We start from the raw sequence: 14530 nt of genomic DNA on the forward strand, positions 1-14530 counted from the left end.
TTTATTTTAAATTTATTTTTCTAATTCATTAATTGGAAAACTAATAAATAAAAATTCTATTTAAAGATTACTAAAAGATTTGCACATTTAACTTAAAGGAGGGCAAATTTTCAGGTCAAGTCTAGAGTACAGAATGATTACAAGAATGAAGAGAAATTTATCACAAGATTGAAAAGTAAGCAGTGTATGTGTTCAAAACTCCATAACTACCCGGGAAGAAAGCAATTACTAAATTAATCTGTACTCTTTGCTAGTTCCTACTAGCTCACCATATTCCTTTTTTAATAAAAGAAACAACTGCTTTCTAATTTTTTAAGGGATTATACAGTTGACAAATGCTACTAATTTAGACTAAAGCTGCAGACGGTATAAAGACGAATAAATGAGGAGATGACAATCCTGCACAACAGTCCTTGTGAAGTTCATTTTTGGTTTTGTGAATCACCTGTAAACTTACCTTGATCTTTTATTTTCTTACTCTTTCTAACAAAATCTAATGTTTCAATTAATGCATTTCATATCATGGCACTAAGCCATTTTCATAAGGATTTCTATAATGTGCCTTTTAAGATTCAGTTTATCCTTCCAAGGCTGTTTTAGACAGAAAATTAAAGCAAAAACTCAGACAACCACAGTAGTGTTTTGACTGGCAATCACAATTACTTATGGGACTTGAGTACTAATAGCACTTTTCTGGCACATAGCTGTAAAGTAAACCATTGTGAATAACTGGAAATCCTGCCAGGATCTAATTAGAAGAAATAGGGCAAAAACCAAGTGAGAAGTCGTCTGTGACTTCTTGGTAATCTCATGATTATGGAGTGACATCAGTTGCAACAATTTCATAGTAACTCCTTAAAATCACTGAGGGTTAAACACAGTGCAAGCCTAACTTGCTTTGTGCTTGGAACTTCAGTTTCACCTTGGCTGTAAATCCTGGCTGCGTCTCAAAAGCAAGGCCTCTGAATAATGATTCAGAGAGCTCTCTGGAGCTCATGGAATGTCAAGAGCCTGCTGGAAAAGCGAGTGTGGCCTGGATTGTCACAACTGGGTTTGCAACACACAGAAGTGTTCAGTAACAGTGAGAGCAGCTTGGTGCTTCCCATATGAATAAGCAGGAACTACCCAGGAGCCCAAGGCAACTTTAAAATCTTGCCGTTAAAGAGAAATGAAATCTGCCATTCCTGCCAGTGTAACAGTGCTTTACACAGAGATAAATTTCACAGGTTCTTTTCTGAGAAACGTACTAGTCGAGGTAGGAATGAATGTCAGACTCTGTCACAAATTCATTTGTAAAATTTCCAGGGCCCACATATTAGGAGGCTATTTGAAAGAGTGTTAAAACAATTTTTTTTCAATATCATAAGTTCTTTCTATGCTAAAACTTAAAATCTTTCTTGAAAAACCAGGAATCGCTTACAATTGCTCCACAAAACACAATAAATAATGCAAAGATAAAATAAAAGAACAAAAACTGGAAAAAATGGTAAACGGGAAGTAGGTATTGAGGAAAATTCTGAAAACATTATTGAATAGTTTTGCTTCAGTATCTCATGTATTTCAGGAAAATTTTTTTCTTATGAAGTAGCTCAAATGAAAGGACAAATGCTGCTAGCACATAGAGTTAAGACAAAAAATATTATAGACAATATTCCTATTCTCTTATTATTATTTCTACATATTACAAAACAGATTGCATGTTTTGCATTGGAGACTATACTTTCTAACTTCTTTTGCCAAAAGGAAACTTTTTCATAATTAAGTGCTGCTGCTGTTTCTCCCTCACATTTAGAACTATTTGTTTATTATCTTTTCCAGCATATATTAAAAGTAACAAAACTGTACACCAAAGCATTTGACAGGTCTGCTTTTGCAGGAGAAAGACTGTTTTTCTATTTAATTCAATATTCCTCTAAACCTCGGTAAGAATAATGGAAAGTAGTCCAGAAGCTGCCTAGTATCTGAGATCTAACTCCTATTCCCCCATTTCCAGTCTTTTGGGACTGAAATCCTGTTTGGATATGCTCATGAGTGTAGCTGTTGTTGCAAGGAGATTGAGATGGACAGAATATACCTACAGTGGATGAGCCAGAATTTTTTCAAGCCAGAATCCCATCCCTGACACAGGCCAAAAGCAGATTAAAAGATAACATCTTGAGAATGGTAGAAGCACAAGTGATACAGTTGCTTACACATTGACTCAGAGAGAAATTGTCTGCATTGAGTCTGTGTTTTTGGGAACATAATTCAATACAAGAAAAATTCTATGAGCAAATGGAATTTGAGAAATATCTAAGAGATTTGGAAATACAAGTTTACAGATGTATTTCTAAAGCTTGCAGCATTTTAAAACTTATCCTAAACAGAATAGAAAAATAGAAATTAATAGTATTAACTAACACTATTGCAATTAGAACAAGGAATCACCTGTTGTGATCTGCCACTCTTAAACCAGCTCTGCTGCTTTAACTCTCTTCTTGCACTACTGCAAAACCTTTTTCTCCTGCAACTTTAAAATAATCTCTGTTATTTTTGAATCTAGAATGCCACTGGACTTTATCAACTGAGCTCTTCTTAGCATCCCAGCATTGCACAGAGCCTCTGTCAAAGTTTTGAGCTGTCCCACAGCTGCTGCTGCCTGCCAGTGCACTGCTCTGAGGCTATCTCAGTCCTGTTAGCACAGTTTGGCTGTGTCACCATCTGCTGACTTTGCACTACAAGTGTCACAGAGCTGCCTGTTGGCACCCACCTGTGAACTTAAGATTTTCCCAAATTAACCACATCACCTCTTACTTAGGTTTGCATTCTGGCCTAGTCTAAAGCCCAAGGGACTCAAACAGAGATTCTTCAAGATACACTTTTAGACTTTGCATTGTCCTCTTCAGCTATGTAATGACTTACCAAATGATTTTTTAACCCACATTTACTAACACTGCAAACTGGAATGACTGAAAGGCTAGGGAGCTGCTTTGTTTGCTTCTTTGCAAGCCCAGATTGGTGTAACTGAAGTCATAAGGAACATGATAATTTATAGAGCTCCTGCTATGCTGGGCTGCTCAGCCCAGGGCTCAAGGGCAAAGCATGGATGCAGTTCAGACGGCTGTCTTTGCCATAGCACAAAAATTTGTCTTTGCAAATTTTATCACAAGCATACATATCTTTACTTGAAGAGTGGAAGTGGGCTTTGTACAACAGCTTGAAAATCATGTCAAAACTGATCTCAAAATGCAAAGTTGATTCAAATGAAATATATTAAATAGTAAATCTCTAATACATATAATCAAAATCACTTTTCTTTCTGTAGTGTTTCTTTCCACTCTCCTCTTGGGAGGAAGTTGGCATTTTTCATTATAGAAGCATCTATTATCTCTCTTTAAACATTTCCCAGTTTTAGCAGAGAAGACTCCACCTTCTCCCAATACAAAATAAACAAAACCTTTCTAAGGCTTCAGCCCTTTTCAAAACCCCAAAGTTGCACATGGGATAAAGAAAGAAACAGGATGTTAAAGTAAATTACACAAAAATAGGAAGAAGGTTGTTTATGAAATGGCAACCAGAGTCCTGACATATACAGTATTCTCACTGTTTTTTCCTTTGCCATAAGTTTTCTGACCCTTCTGTTTTTTTGTTTTGTTTTGTTTTTTTCTGGCTGATTTATTCATCAGCTTTTTCTATCACTATGGCAAAGGCAAATATCCTCTGGAAGGAAGACATTTTCCCTCCTCCACACTTCCTCTGGTACACAGAAGAAAGACCATGGATTTATTATCCTGCCAAAGTTGGCCACCTGGACAGACACCCATCATTCTCAGAACAGAAATGCAAGAATGCTAGAATGTGCTCTGGCAAAATCTGCCTGAGGAACAGACCATTTCCCACATTTGCCTTTACTGTAGGTCCAATGTCTAGCTTACAGCAATAGTCAACAGCAGTGGCTTCAGCAGATGAAGACTGCTCATAACCGGCAAAGTTCACCGCACAGTTCTTTAAATAATGTCCTTATTTGCTGAGATTATGTCTCCTTATTTGAGGTATGATTTCCTTCTTCAGCTTGTCTCACTTTACTGCAATTATTCCTTCAACAGCAAAAAACCACAAAATTGTTTTAAAAGTCAAAACCCATTCAGAATGAACAATGCATACAAACACTGGTAAATACTCGTCCATATAAATTTGTCTAATTTGAACATTTTATCTCTGAAGACAGGAAGAAACTTCCCAAAAGTTTCCCACCTACAAATTATCATGTAATCAGATCATATCAGTTTCAGGAATCACAACATACTTAAATCAAGGAAACACAAAACATTAACTGGAAATGAGAAGAATTCTCTCTTATTAAATCACAGTTGATGCTAATCTTCAGGCTAAAAAAGTAATCTTCCTCATTTCATCCATGCTGTGATATTTATAACATTCGAACAGCCTATATTTACTCCGTGACCATTACATTTGACCTTTAATTGAAATAAGTTATAGAAAGGCAGATAAAAAGATATTTTTTTAAAAAAGGAGTTTAAGGTTTATTTAGTGATTTATATATATACTGCAGATTACTCATGAAAATGTCTTCTGTACGCTACCTTTATTAAAGGTACATAAACATGAATTTGTTTTCTGGTGCCACAAAAATGCTGTATCTGCATCTATTTTGTCAGGATTAAGACTCATTTTAACCATGAATTTATTAATCCTATCCTCCACACAACAGGTAATTTATAGCTTAAACCATGTCAGATATATTTAAATCTCAGTTAATTTAAAAATGTTTTTCTCAATTTGTGGTTGAATGCCAATACCACCAAATTGTTTGCATGCAGAGGCCAAGGATTACTCTTTCTGATGGAAACTGTCATTTGACTTGTTTAATAAGCTCAAAGGAAATGAAAAACACTATGAATGAACTACACAGGAAAGTTTAAGACTTATCTGTAGTAGCAAATGGAGAGAAAATGCCTCTGTATTCCTAGTTCTATTGGAATCCTTCTAGGCAAGTCAAATGTTGAACCAAGGTATCTATATGCTGAATTACATCAATCTTAAAAAGTACTGTATTCCCTAGAGGGCAGATAAAATCCATATACAAGCAATTAGGGAAGTAATTTTCAATTTCAGTTCTCTTTAAAAAATGGTTGAAAAATATTTTTAATTGAAAACCAATAAATATTCACCCATCTCTTCTTTTGATTTTGATGTAACTGTCATGTGTGTTCTCAAACAGAACACAGAATTCATCTCCCTGAGGCAGGTACTCAATTGCTTTCAGTATCCTGCCTGACTTCTCCTTGTGTAAAACATTCTATTTCTTATCATATTATTATAGTTGGGGTCTTTTAGTTTATATTCTAGTCATATTTTGAGAAATGTCTATTACCATTGTCATGTAGTAAAGCATCAGAAATAATAATAATAATAGTAATAGCAATAGCAATAGCAATAGCAATAGCAATAGCAATAGCAATAGCAATAGCAATAGCAATAGCAATAATAATAATAATAATGATAGGGGGGAAAATCAAGGCAGTTGAGAGGCACTAAAATTTCTTATTTGCTTCTCTATGGAGAAATGTGTGACCAGAATGATTTGGCCATACAAACATCCATGAGTCTTCCCTAACGAGGACCCTGTAAATTGTGCCACCAATCAGGTATAGAAAGTTCATAATTTGCAATAACTTCAGAAAATTATTGGCAAGGATTAGCACTAGCCATTGAATTTTGATTCTTTTGGACCAATTCAATGAGCCTTGTCTTCCTTTGGAAGGGCTTCAACATTATGAATGACTGTCGAGAAAAGCAGCCTTTGCTAGGAAGAAACAATACAATGCAATAGGTCAGTGGAAGTTCCCCTCAGAATTTTTTTACATGCAGCCTTTTAGGGAGCAAAGGGAGGGAGGGCCTTCCATCTGAAATAATAAACCCCAACTATGTTACAGAAACCTATGGTTACAGAAACACAGGCATTCACACAATTATGTTAAAGAACATTAGGTGCTTCTGCAGTCTCCACCCTGAAATGGTTTCCTGTTTTTTAAAACCTAGCTACTGATGCTAAATGCTAAAAGATTTGCTTTAATGCAGCTCATCTCATTACAGCCCCTACATCCTGTTTGTAAATCTGTCACTGAAGTTAAGCTTTCATCCAGCAGTGAAGTCTGTCCAAACTGACCACTGTTATATGCCAAACTAGAGCCTGGTGTCAACTTTCTTGAGATAAGAGCCTGTTTTCTCATTTTCACTGTGGGATACCTCATGTTTCTGAGATCCTACAGGAATAATTAAAAGCCTTAAAAGTAAACACAAAAAAAGGAAAACTGAACCACTGAACTAAACTCATCTTCTAGTTCTTGAAGAATTTGTTCATACAGCTATAGGGTTAGTTATAGACTTTAAAAACACTCATTAAAACCATAAAGATACATTTACAGAAACACAGCTTCACAGGATAAAAGCAATTAGTCACGGATCAAATACTGTTAATAAAATGGAAGTGCTTTGTACTTCCAAACTTGTTCTAGTGAAGATGACTATTGATCAAAACACTTTCTTAGAAACTCCCACATTAATAGCTATATGTAGAAACAAAAAAAAATTACATAGTCAAATCTGTATTGACATCATTTGATTAAACAAAATCCTTCTCAGGGTCCCTTCCAAGGCATATCTCTGCTCTAGCCCATTTTCTCTCCTGGATAGAAAGAGACTGAACCAGGTTTCTAAGAAACCTGGAGAATAGATGTTTCGGAAGTACTGCCCTTCCAGGTCATGCCAAAGATCTTAGAAGACTTTCAAATTACCTCAGATTTTTTTTCTTGTAAAATACGAATTCTCTAAATAAAGATGTAAAATAAGAATTTCTCAAGAATCTCTTAATTTGCTTAGCATATTGTTTTTCCTTGACATCTCAAGCAATAGTTTTCAAAGTCCAGGCTGCAACAGCATGAAATCCACTTAGACCTGCACTCCTGCATTACTGCACTGATCTGATTTTCAGACTTGCATGAAAACTCCACATTCCTAAAAAAAAAAAAAAATTAAAAAAAATTGATCAGAAAATACAAAGCCTCACCAGTCTTCACTCATTATCCTTACAGTTCACTAGATAAAGCACATTGATGGGAATTACTGTATTTTTCCTATAAAGGCTTTTTGGCTTTGAGATAACTTCTGGCAATTTAGATTATTTTGAAATTGTCTACACTCTTAACTCCACTTGATTGTGTAAATTTTCTATACTACCAACATCCTTAAAAATCACTACAGAATCATGTCCTAGATAAAATCTGAAAATACTTGATGTCCCTTTTGATATTTTTAATTTTTTTTCAATCTGTTAAGCTTTGAATAATGATCATTTACTACACACATTAATGCCTGTGCACATCCATATTTTACAAATACAGTAGAAAATGTGTTTTACAGTTCTTGCTCATTTAACCATATTGGAGTTTAAAACTATTTCACCAGTAATTTAGCAAATCTCATGAAAAACAGACTGGTCATAGCAAAGTCCCCAGAAGATGTCATGGTATAAATGCTACCCTTACAAAATAATTTTTAATATCTTGCATCCAAAAACATATAGTTGACATGCCTTATTTTAAGATGTTCCTTAAAACACTCACAACTCTGTGAATTTTTATTTTTAATTCTTTTTTTTTTTTACCAAAGACTTTTGTTATTTCCGAATGGAATTATCATCCAAGTATGGTGCATATACCATACACACCTCCCATGAATCCTTCAGAGCAAATAAACCTCAGCCTCAGCTCGTGCTTGCCCGTGCCCAGGATAGTCCTAAATGCACCTGCATTGCAGCTCAGCAGCACAGCTGGGCTGCTGGAGCTGCACTCCCGTGGTCTCTGGCAGTATGACATGCTATGAAGGAATTTTTGCAAAGAGATATTTTATTCAAAATTGCTATTAAGGTTGCAAATCCACATGCTATAAAATGGGAAAGAAGATAATTGAAGTTTGTATGTTTGTACATTCCCACATATGTTTTCCCCCCCAAGGAAACTTTCTGTTTCTATACTAGAAGAGGTTAATTGATTGTGGTAACAAGTGAGGGGTTGGACTATAAAGGAGACTCTTTGTTCCTGCACTTTGTCTCATTTAGTCACAAAGTTACTGAACACTGCCATTTGCCTAATTACACTAGTAAGGAATGTTCATTACTCTGAAAATTCAAGTGCTTAACTTACACAATCAAAGTTAATAGAGTTGAGGTGATCCAGAGAAGTGGGTAGAAAACATTAATAAATTAATCACCGGCAGTTGTCTTTCATGTTTTGGTGATCTACATCAAGTATGTTGGCCTAGGTACAATATAAACACACACATTGATTTCAGTACATCTATTATACTCTGAATAAGCTGCAAGGGAGGAGAAGGTTTTTAAATCCTGTTACTAATAGGAATTGCTGTAATATCCTCATGATTGTGAGGAAATGCTTTGAGATTACAGACTAAAAAAAGAAGACATAATAACAGAACTACAGAAAAAACAGCTTTAGGCCATATCCAGTTCCTAAACTTTTTTTACATGAGAAGTAACACTCATTTTGTCCCATTTCCTACATCTACAACCACTTCTACAAAGAAAGAACACCAAGCAAGACCTAGATCCTCACAGCAATTTCCCTTGACAGCAGTTCCCATGTTTTGCTATACTAAGTGAACCTAAATTCCAGACAGCTCAAGGGAAACCACATCCCTGAGCAGAGACAGTGACTGGAACAGCACCTGTGGAGTCCTTTGGTTACACAAAGAAACCACTTATTTTTTAGAAATGGGCCAGATAAAGAACTCTTCTGTTACAGGCCATCTTACAAACCAATAAATCTGAGATTAATGAAGATTGGATGAGGAGGGACTCACAGATAACAGCCCAGCACCTGTGGAGAACCCAGGTGCCTGAGCCCAAGCAGCCAGCACTGCCTGCTGTGAGCCCCTCCACAGCACAGGCTCCTCTGGGCTCCAACAATTGGACTATGGAGAGAAAAACCTCGTGCAGAATTTAGATTTAACAGTGATTCCTAGCTGTGGGGAAATTGGTGTGAGGTAACACTTGTAGTATGGAGTTACAACAGGGGAAAAGTACTGAAATTTGGCCTGTTTAATATCAGATAACTTTACATTTTTTACCATAAAAGGATTACAATAAATACACAAAAGTATATGCTCTGGAGGTTTCAAAAGCTTCAGAATATTCAAAGGTTAGATGTCATCTTGGAGATATTTTCCAGCCTTAATGATTCTGTGACTACTATTATCTCCATGTTCAAACCCAGATAAGCCTATGCTATGAGGCAAAAATTTACTCACATTAAACTATTCTGCTGCAACTAGTTGTGGTACCAGTCATTGCCAGCTAGACATCCCATGAACAATAAGCTATGTTGTACAATGACAAAAATAAGAGCTTGCCTTTTAACATGTTTACAACATGCACAATTTTATGTACAATAATTTCCTTTTGTTCTCCTTTTTGGATAATCTGATGTTGTGCAAATGCCTTCCAAGTACGGCAGTGGTCTCCACTGATGCAGTGGAGAACAGAAAGTCACAGTATAAATATCTAATGAGCGCAAACATGTAAAAACCCTGTACCTTATGAGAAGATAGCTACAAAGAGAAATGCACCCTTGGGAAGCTCCCTCACTGCCAAGAAGTTTTGCAGTACTGCAAAGGCAAAAGCCCCAAGTTACTTTGGTGAGGTCAAAACTGGGGAAGCCCAGCTGTGCAAACACTGAAACAATTTACATGCTACTGTTTGAAAAGTATTTGCACAATGCTCTAGGTCTCCATACAGGCAAAATTGTTCTCAGACTCAAAGGAACATAAAATATTTCCTCCCTCACAATCACACATCTATATTTCCTTCTTGGCTATTATGGGCCCAGTGTCCTCTGGTTCTCTGCAACTGTTGGGCACTTTTGTCCATGCAAACAACAATAACCTAGAACGATGAAGACAATGTGCTGAATAAGGTAACTTGTTCTGACATTCTGTCTTTACAAATATGTAAAATATGAAACACTGATTATTTTCCCATGATAGAACAATTACAAGTGCTAGCATCTAAAGTCACAGCAGGTATGTAAAACTTCTGAACATTTCTTGCAGTATCATCTCTTAAGTACCTGCGCTCTCCTCTTTCAACTTCTTTTCAGCTATCAGTAAATTAGGAGTTATTTTGAAATTCTTCTTTCTGGTAATTGGTTTTTCATCTTATTTTCAGTAGTTCAGTTTGACTATCTTTCTTCTTAATTATGAAATCACCTGCACCTTTATATACTAGTTTCAGCACACCCACTTTTCCTTTGCATATTTATTTTGTCTTCCCAGTCAGTCAGAGGGTAACTTTAAAACTGCTTTTATTTTCTATAAAGACTCTCTTCTACACTGACAGGTCTCACATTTCCTATCACCATAATTGCTCTTGGGACTTTTTCCAGTCCTCTCAAAATCACATGATAAATGTTCTCATTTCCTTTCCAAAAGTCAGTTTCTTACACTTTGAATTACAGCCAATCTCCCACTCAGTATGCTGAACACCTCTCTTACGCCTTTGCAAATATTTCCTCACCAGACCTGGAAAAAGTTAGCAAGATCACTCAGGTGACTACATTTTCACAAGCCATGAATGCTTCCAGGCACTACTGAGTGTAGTCTGCAGTTGCCCTGATAATTAAAACTAGTAGAACTGTAAGACATTTTATAGCAGGCATATTTGCAGGCATGTCCTCTGACTTCCAATACTAGCTAAATTCTCCAACTCCTTGCTTCCAAATACTTTGTATTTTGTGCTCACACTATTGTTCTTTTCCCACCTAGTTCCTGCTGCGTCACTGTTATTTCATTTGTACAAAATCAGTACAATTAATTAAGATTTCCTACTATTCTTTCTTTCAGTTATCTGTTGGAATGCCCCCACCTACTTAGTACTCAGAAAAAAATTTCTGATCTATCGAAACTGAAACCTATTCCAGGAGAATAAAGGGAAAAAAAAAAAAGAAAATGGACAAAATGTAGTATTTGTGAAACAAAACAAAACAAGATAGGATTTAATACTCTTGATACTAAGTTCAGTGCAGGCTCTCAGAACATCACACAATCTCAAAACTGAAAAAAAATTAGATGTTATTTCATAAGTATGTATTTCTGATTATTAGTTGTGCAAAAATACTGAAATACATACATAACATCAGTAGAGGGTATTAGTTCCAGTTAACTATGTAATAGAAGCTTCATATATGCTTAAATGTTTTGCTAAAAGAATCCTTACTGTCATTAAATAAGAATTGCAAATGAAGGTATAAAAATGCAAGAAAGCATCCTTGTAGTTGGCAGACCATTCAGCAATGAACCCAGAGGCTCACAGGTTTTGTGTAAAAAATCTCTAACAAACTTTTACTACAGCAATCACGTTTCAGCAATCACATCAGAACATGTTTTGTACATATGTACTAGAGCAGACACTGTTTCATGAGGGTTTGAAATCTGTGGAAATATAAAAAGGAGGGAATGGAAATCCACTTCACATCCATTATTACTTAAAAATATTTTATATAAAATTAATATCCTAGTCATGAATGGAGTTCAATGCTTATGAATATGGAAAAATCTTCTTGCATTCTGGATATTTTGGGAGGATCTGTAGGGGCCCTTATGGTTCCAGAATTTCCTGCTTATAACTATTCTTTCTCAGCAAAAATTTAATCTCTGTTAGATATTAGTCCTTTCTTTAACTTATGCTGGAATAACTCTTGTATTTCGCAAGACTAGATTAGAACTGAAGGAAAAAGAAAAGGAATGTACATGGTCCTGCTTCAAGCAAATGCTGCAGCCAGACCAGGCACAGGGAAGTGAGGCTCTTTCCTCTGGCTTGTTACATCAGTTATGAACGTTCTCATCTTCTTCTTTGTCCTCACCTGTGCTGAGTGTGGCCACATTTCTCTTCACTGAGAAAAGCAAGGCACAACTTCCCAGGAATATTTCCGAGATTCACATTCTCTGAACCTCAGAGAAAGGAAAAACAATTCTTATCTCATTTGCTGTGCCTGTGTTGTGCCAAAGTAGAATGCAATATGGCGAGTGTTTACCCAAAGTGATGGTGTTTTGTTTCCTTGGCCTGTCAGGGCCAAGTGTGTGTGTGTTGGGACTGTCGGCTGACAGCCATGAGATTCTGGGCAGTTCTATGCAGTTGAGTACTTGGCAGATTCAGTTTAGATGTAATTTAATATAGTGTAATATAGTATGAATAATATAGTATAATAAAGTAGTTAATTAGCCTTCTGATAAGATAGAGTCCTCCTCATCATTCCTCTCCTTCGTTGGGAGCAAAAATATCTACTATACTGGAGCAAGTGGCTTTTAGACATTGCTGCTGATAACAAAAATACTGCAGCTTAGAACTTCAATACTGGTCAAACCTTACACTCAGAGAGAAAACAGAGGGAAGAAAAGGAAAAAAAGGGTGAGGGGCAAGTGGGAATCTCGGTCCTTCCCCCACCCCCTGGGTCCCAGAAGGAAGGCTGCAACTCGCGGGTGAGGAACTTTGGGAAAGCTGCATTCAGCATGCAGACAGGGCCACCCCACATAAACTATTACAGCAATATGAACATTTGCAACAGGAGATGAGAAGGAGGATGTGTGTCTTTTCACAGGCTGACCCTCAACTGCAAATGCAGTCACAGGTTTGGGTCTGAATCCCAAACTGAGGCAAGCAGAAAAATGGTCTTTCAGGCTCAGCTCTTACTCTGTGCTCCAGCTGCCTTCCTCAGCAGGCAGCCTGATGCACCATGTACCTGAATCAGGGCATCTGACTCTGGGTGTCTGGGACACTGAGCCAGCAGTGGGAACTTCTCATGTGATTTGCAGTGGAATACTGCAGCATATATTTACAGATGACTGAAATAAACATAACTAATTTGGCACCCTCCAAGGATGTTAAACAAATTAATTTACCAGAAACTAATTTTTACGGCAGAAGACTGATTTTCAAGTGACTACTGCAGTATAAATGTATTCATAATAATCATCTGAAATTCTGATCTGCTCTTCAAATCAGTACACTGTAAAATGCCATGTCAATGAAGAGCCTATACAACATCCTATTAGAATGCTGTATATTTCTAATGCACTCCTGGTATTTCCAAGAAATTATCTTTATTGTAATAAATAATTGTTGATTTATTCAGAGCAACTAACAACTTCAAGAAATGTTAATGCTTTCATGTAATATCTGTCTTCTGCTAGAAGACTCGCAAGGCTTTAGGCCTATTTCAAAGACCCTGCTTGGACTCCCTGTGAACAGTCACCAGCCAAAATTTAACTATCTTGGTACTTTTAGTATTTTATAAACATATGGCCCTTAAAATACACCGCTTTAATGAACCATCTTGTGAATAAATTCATACAAGGATAGTGAAAATAAGCAGTTTCAATGTGTGATAAGCAGCTTAAAAGTATTAATGTTTAGAACATCTTTTTAAACACATTCACAGATTCAAAGTACATTAAATTTATCAACCCATGCTATCTTCAGTTAACCTATGACACTGAATCCAAAACCAGTCATGCTGGATTTCTTGCTGAGTGTGCCTATTTAGTGGCTGTTGCTGCAATCCAAAATTAGTACTTTATTTAGTATCAGCACTTTCTTGAAAACAAATACAAAGTTGACAGTTATTTTTAAGAATGTGCTGTATCACACATTTAGAAAACACAAATAATCCAGCAAACATGAAGGAGATGTACCTTATAGAATGTCACAGGAAACAGAAATCTCACAGAACAAAGAGATCTTCCTATCACCAATAACTAGAATTTGGACCTGCTATTGTTTATTTAAAACATAGGGAAAACTCTGCTTCCTGTCACTATAGATGTATTTTGCTCCATATACAACATGACCCTTGACTTATAATAGACATTAGAGAACTCCTTGGCTTCCATTCAGTTTAGCCACTATAGACTGAACCCACAGAAGGTTCAGCCAACATCCACACTACTTTAAAAGGATTTGACACATCATCAGAAAACACAAAATATGAGTTTCCTTGAATTCTAGGGGGAAAGCACTTGAATGGCAAAAAGAAGAAAAAGGACAGAAGCATTGCCAGGTCAGACAGTCCTGCTCCTTGTTGCTGAAGCAGCACAAAGCAAAACTCCCAGCTGTACAAGTACTATATCAGCCCTCCTGATATAGTATTTCTCAGGTTTTTGAATGTTGAAACCTGCAGCCAGTTCTCCAAAGTCCAGAACCAAGTGGCAAACTGCATGGTACAGTCCCCACTAAGGCAAAAATGTGTGATTCCTAAAGACATTATAAATTAAGGCCAGTTTTTAGTGAAGCAGCAGAAATCTATGGTTAACTAAGGACAAGGCTCATGATCTGCCATGTCTGAATACAAGTTGGAGGAATGGTAGCAGTCACTGGATGGTGTTCCCCTTCCTGGGTAATCTACAGCATCTCTGTTTTCAATGCAAATGGGCAGAGCAGCAAGTAGGTGTTGTCACTAAA

Source organism: Camarhynchus parvulus, chromosome 8, assembly GCF_901933205.1.
Source record: "Camarhynchus parvulus chromosome 8, STF_HiC, whole genome shotgun sequence".
NCBI lineage: Eukaryota > Metazoa > Chordata > Aves > Passeriformes > Thraupidae > Camarhynchus > Camarhynchus parvulus.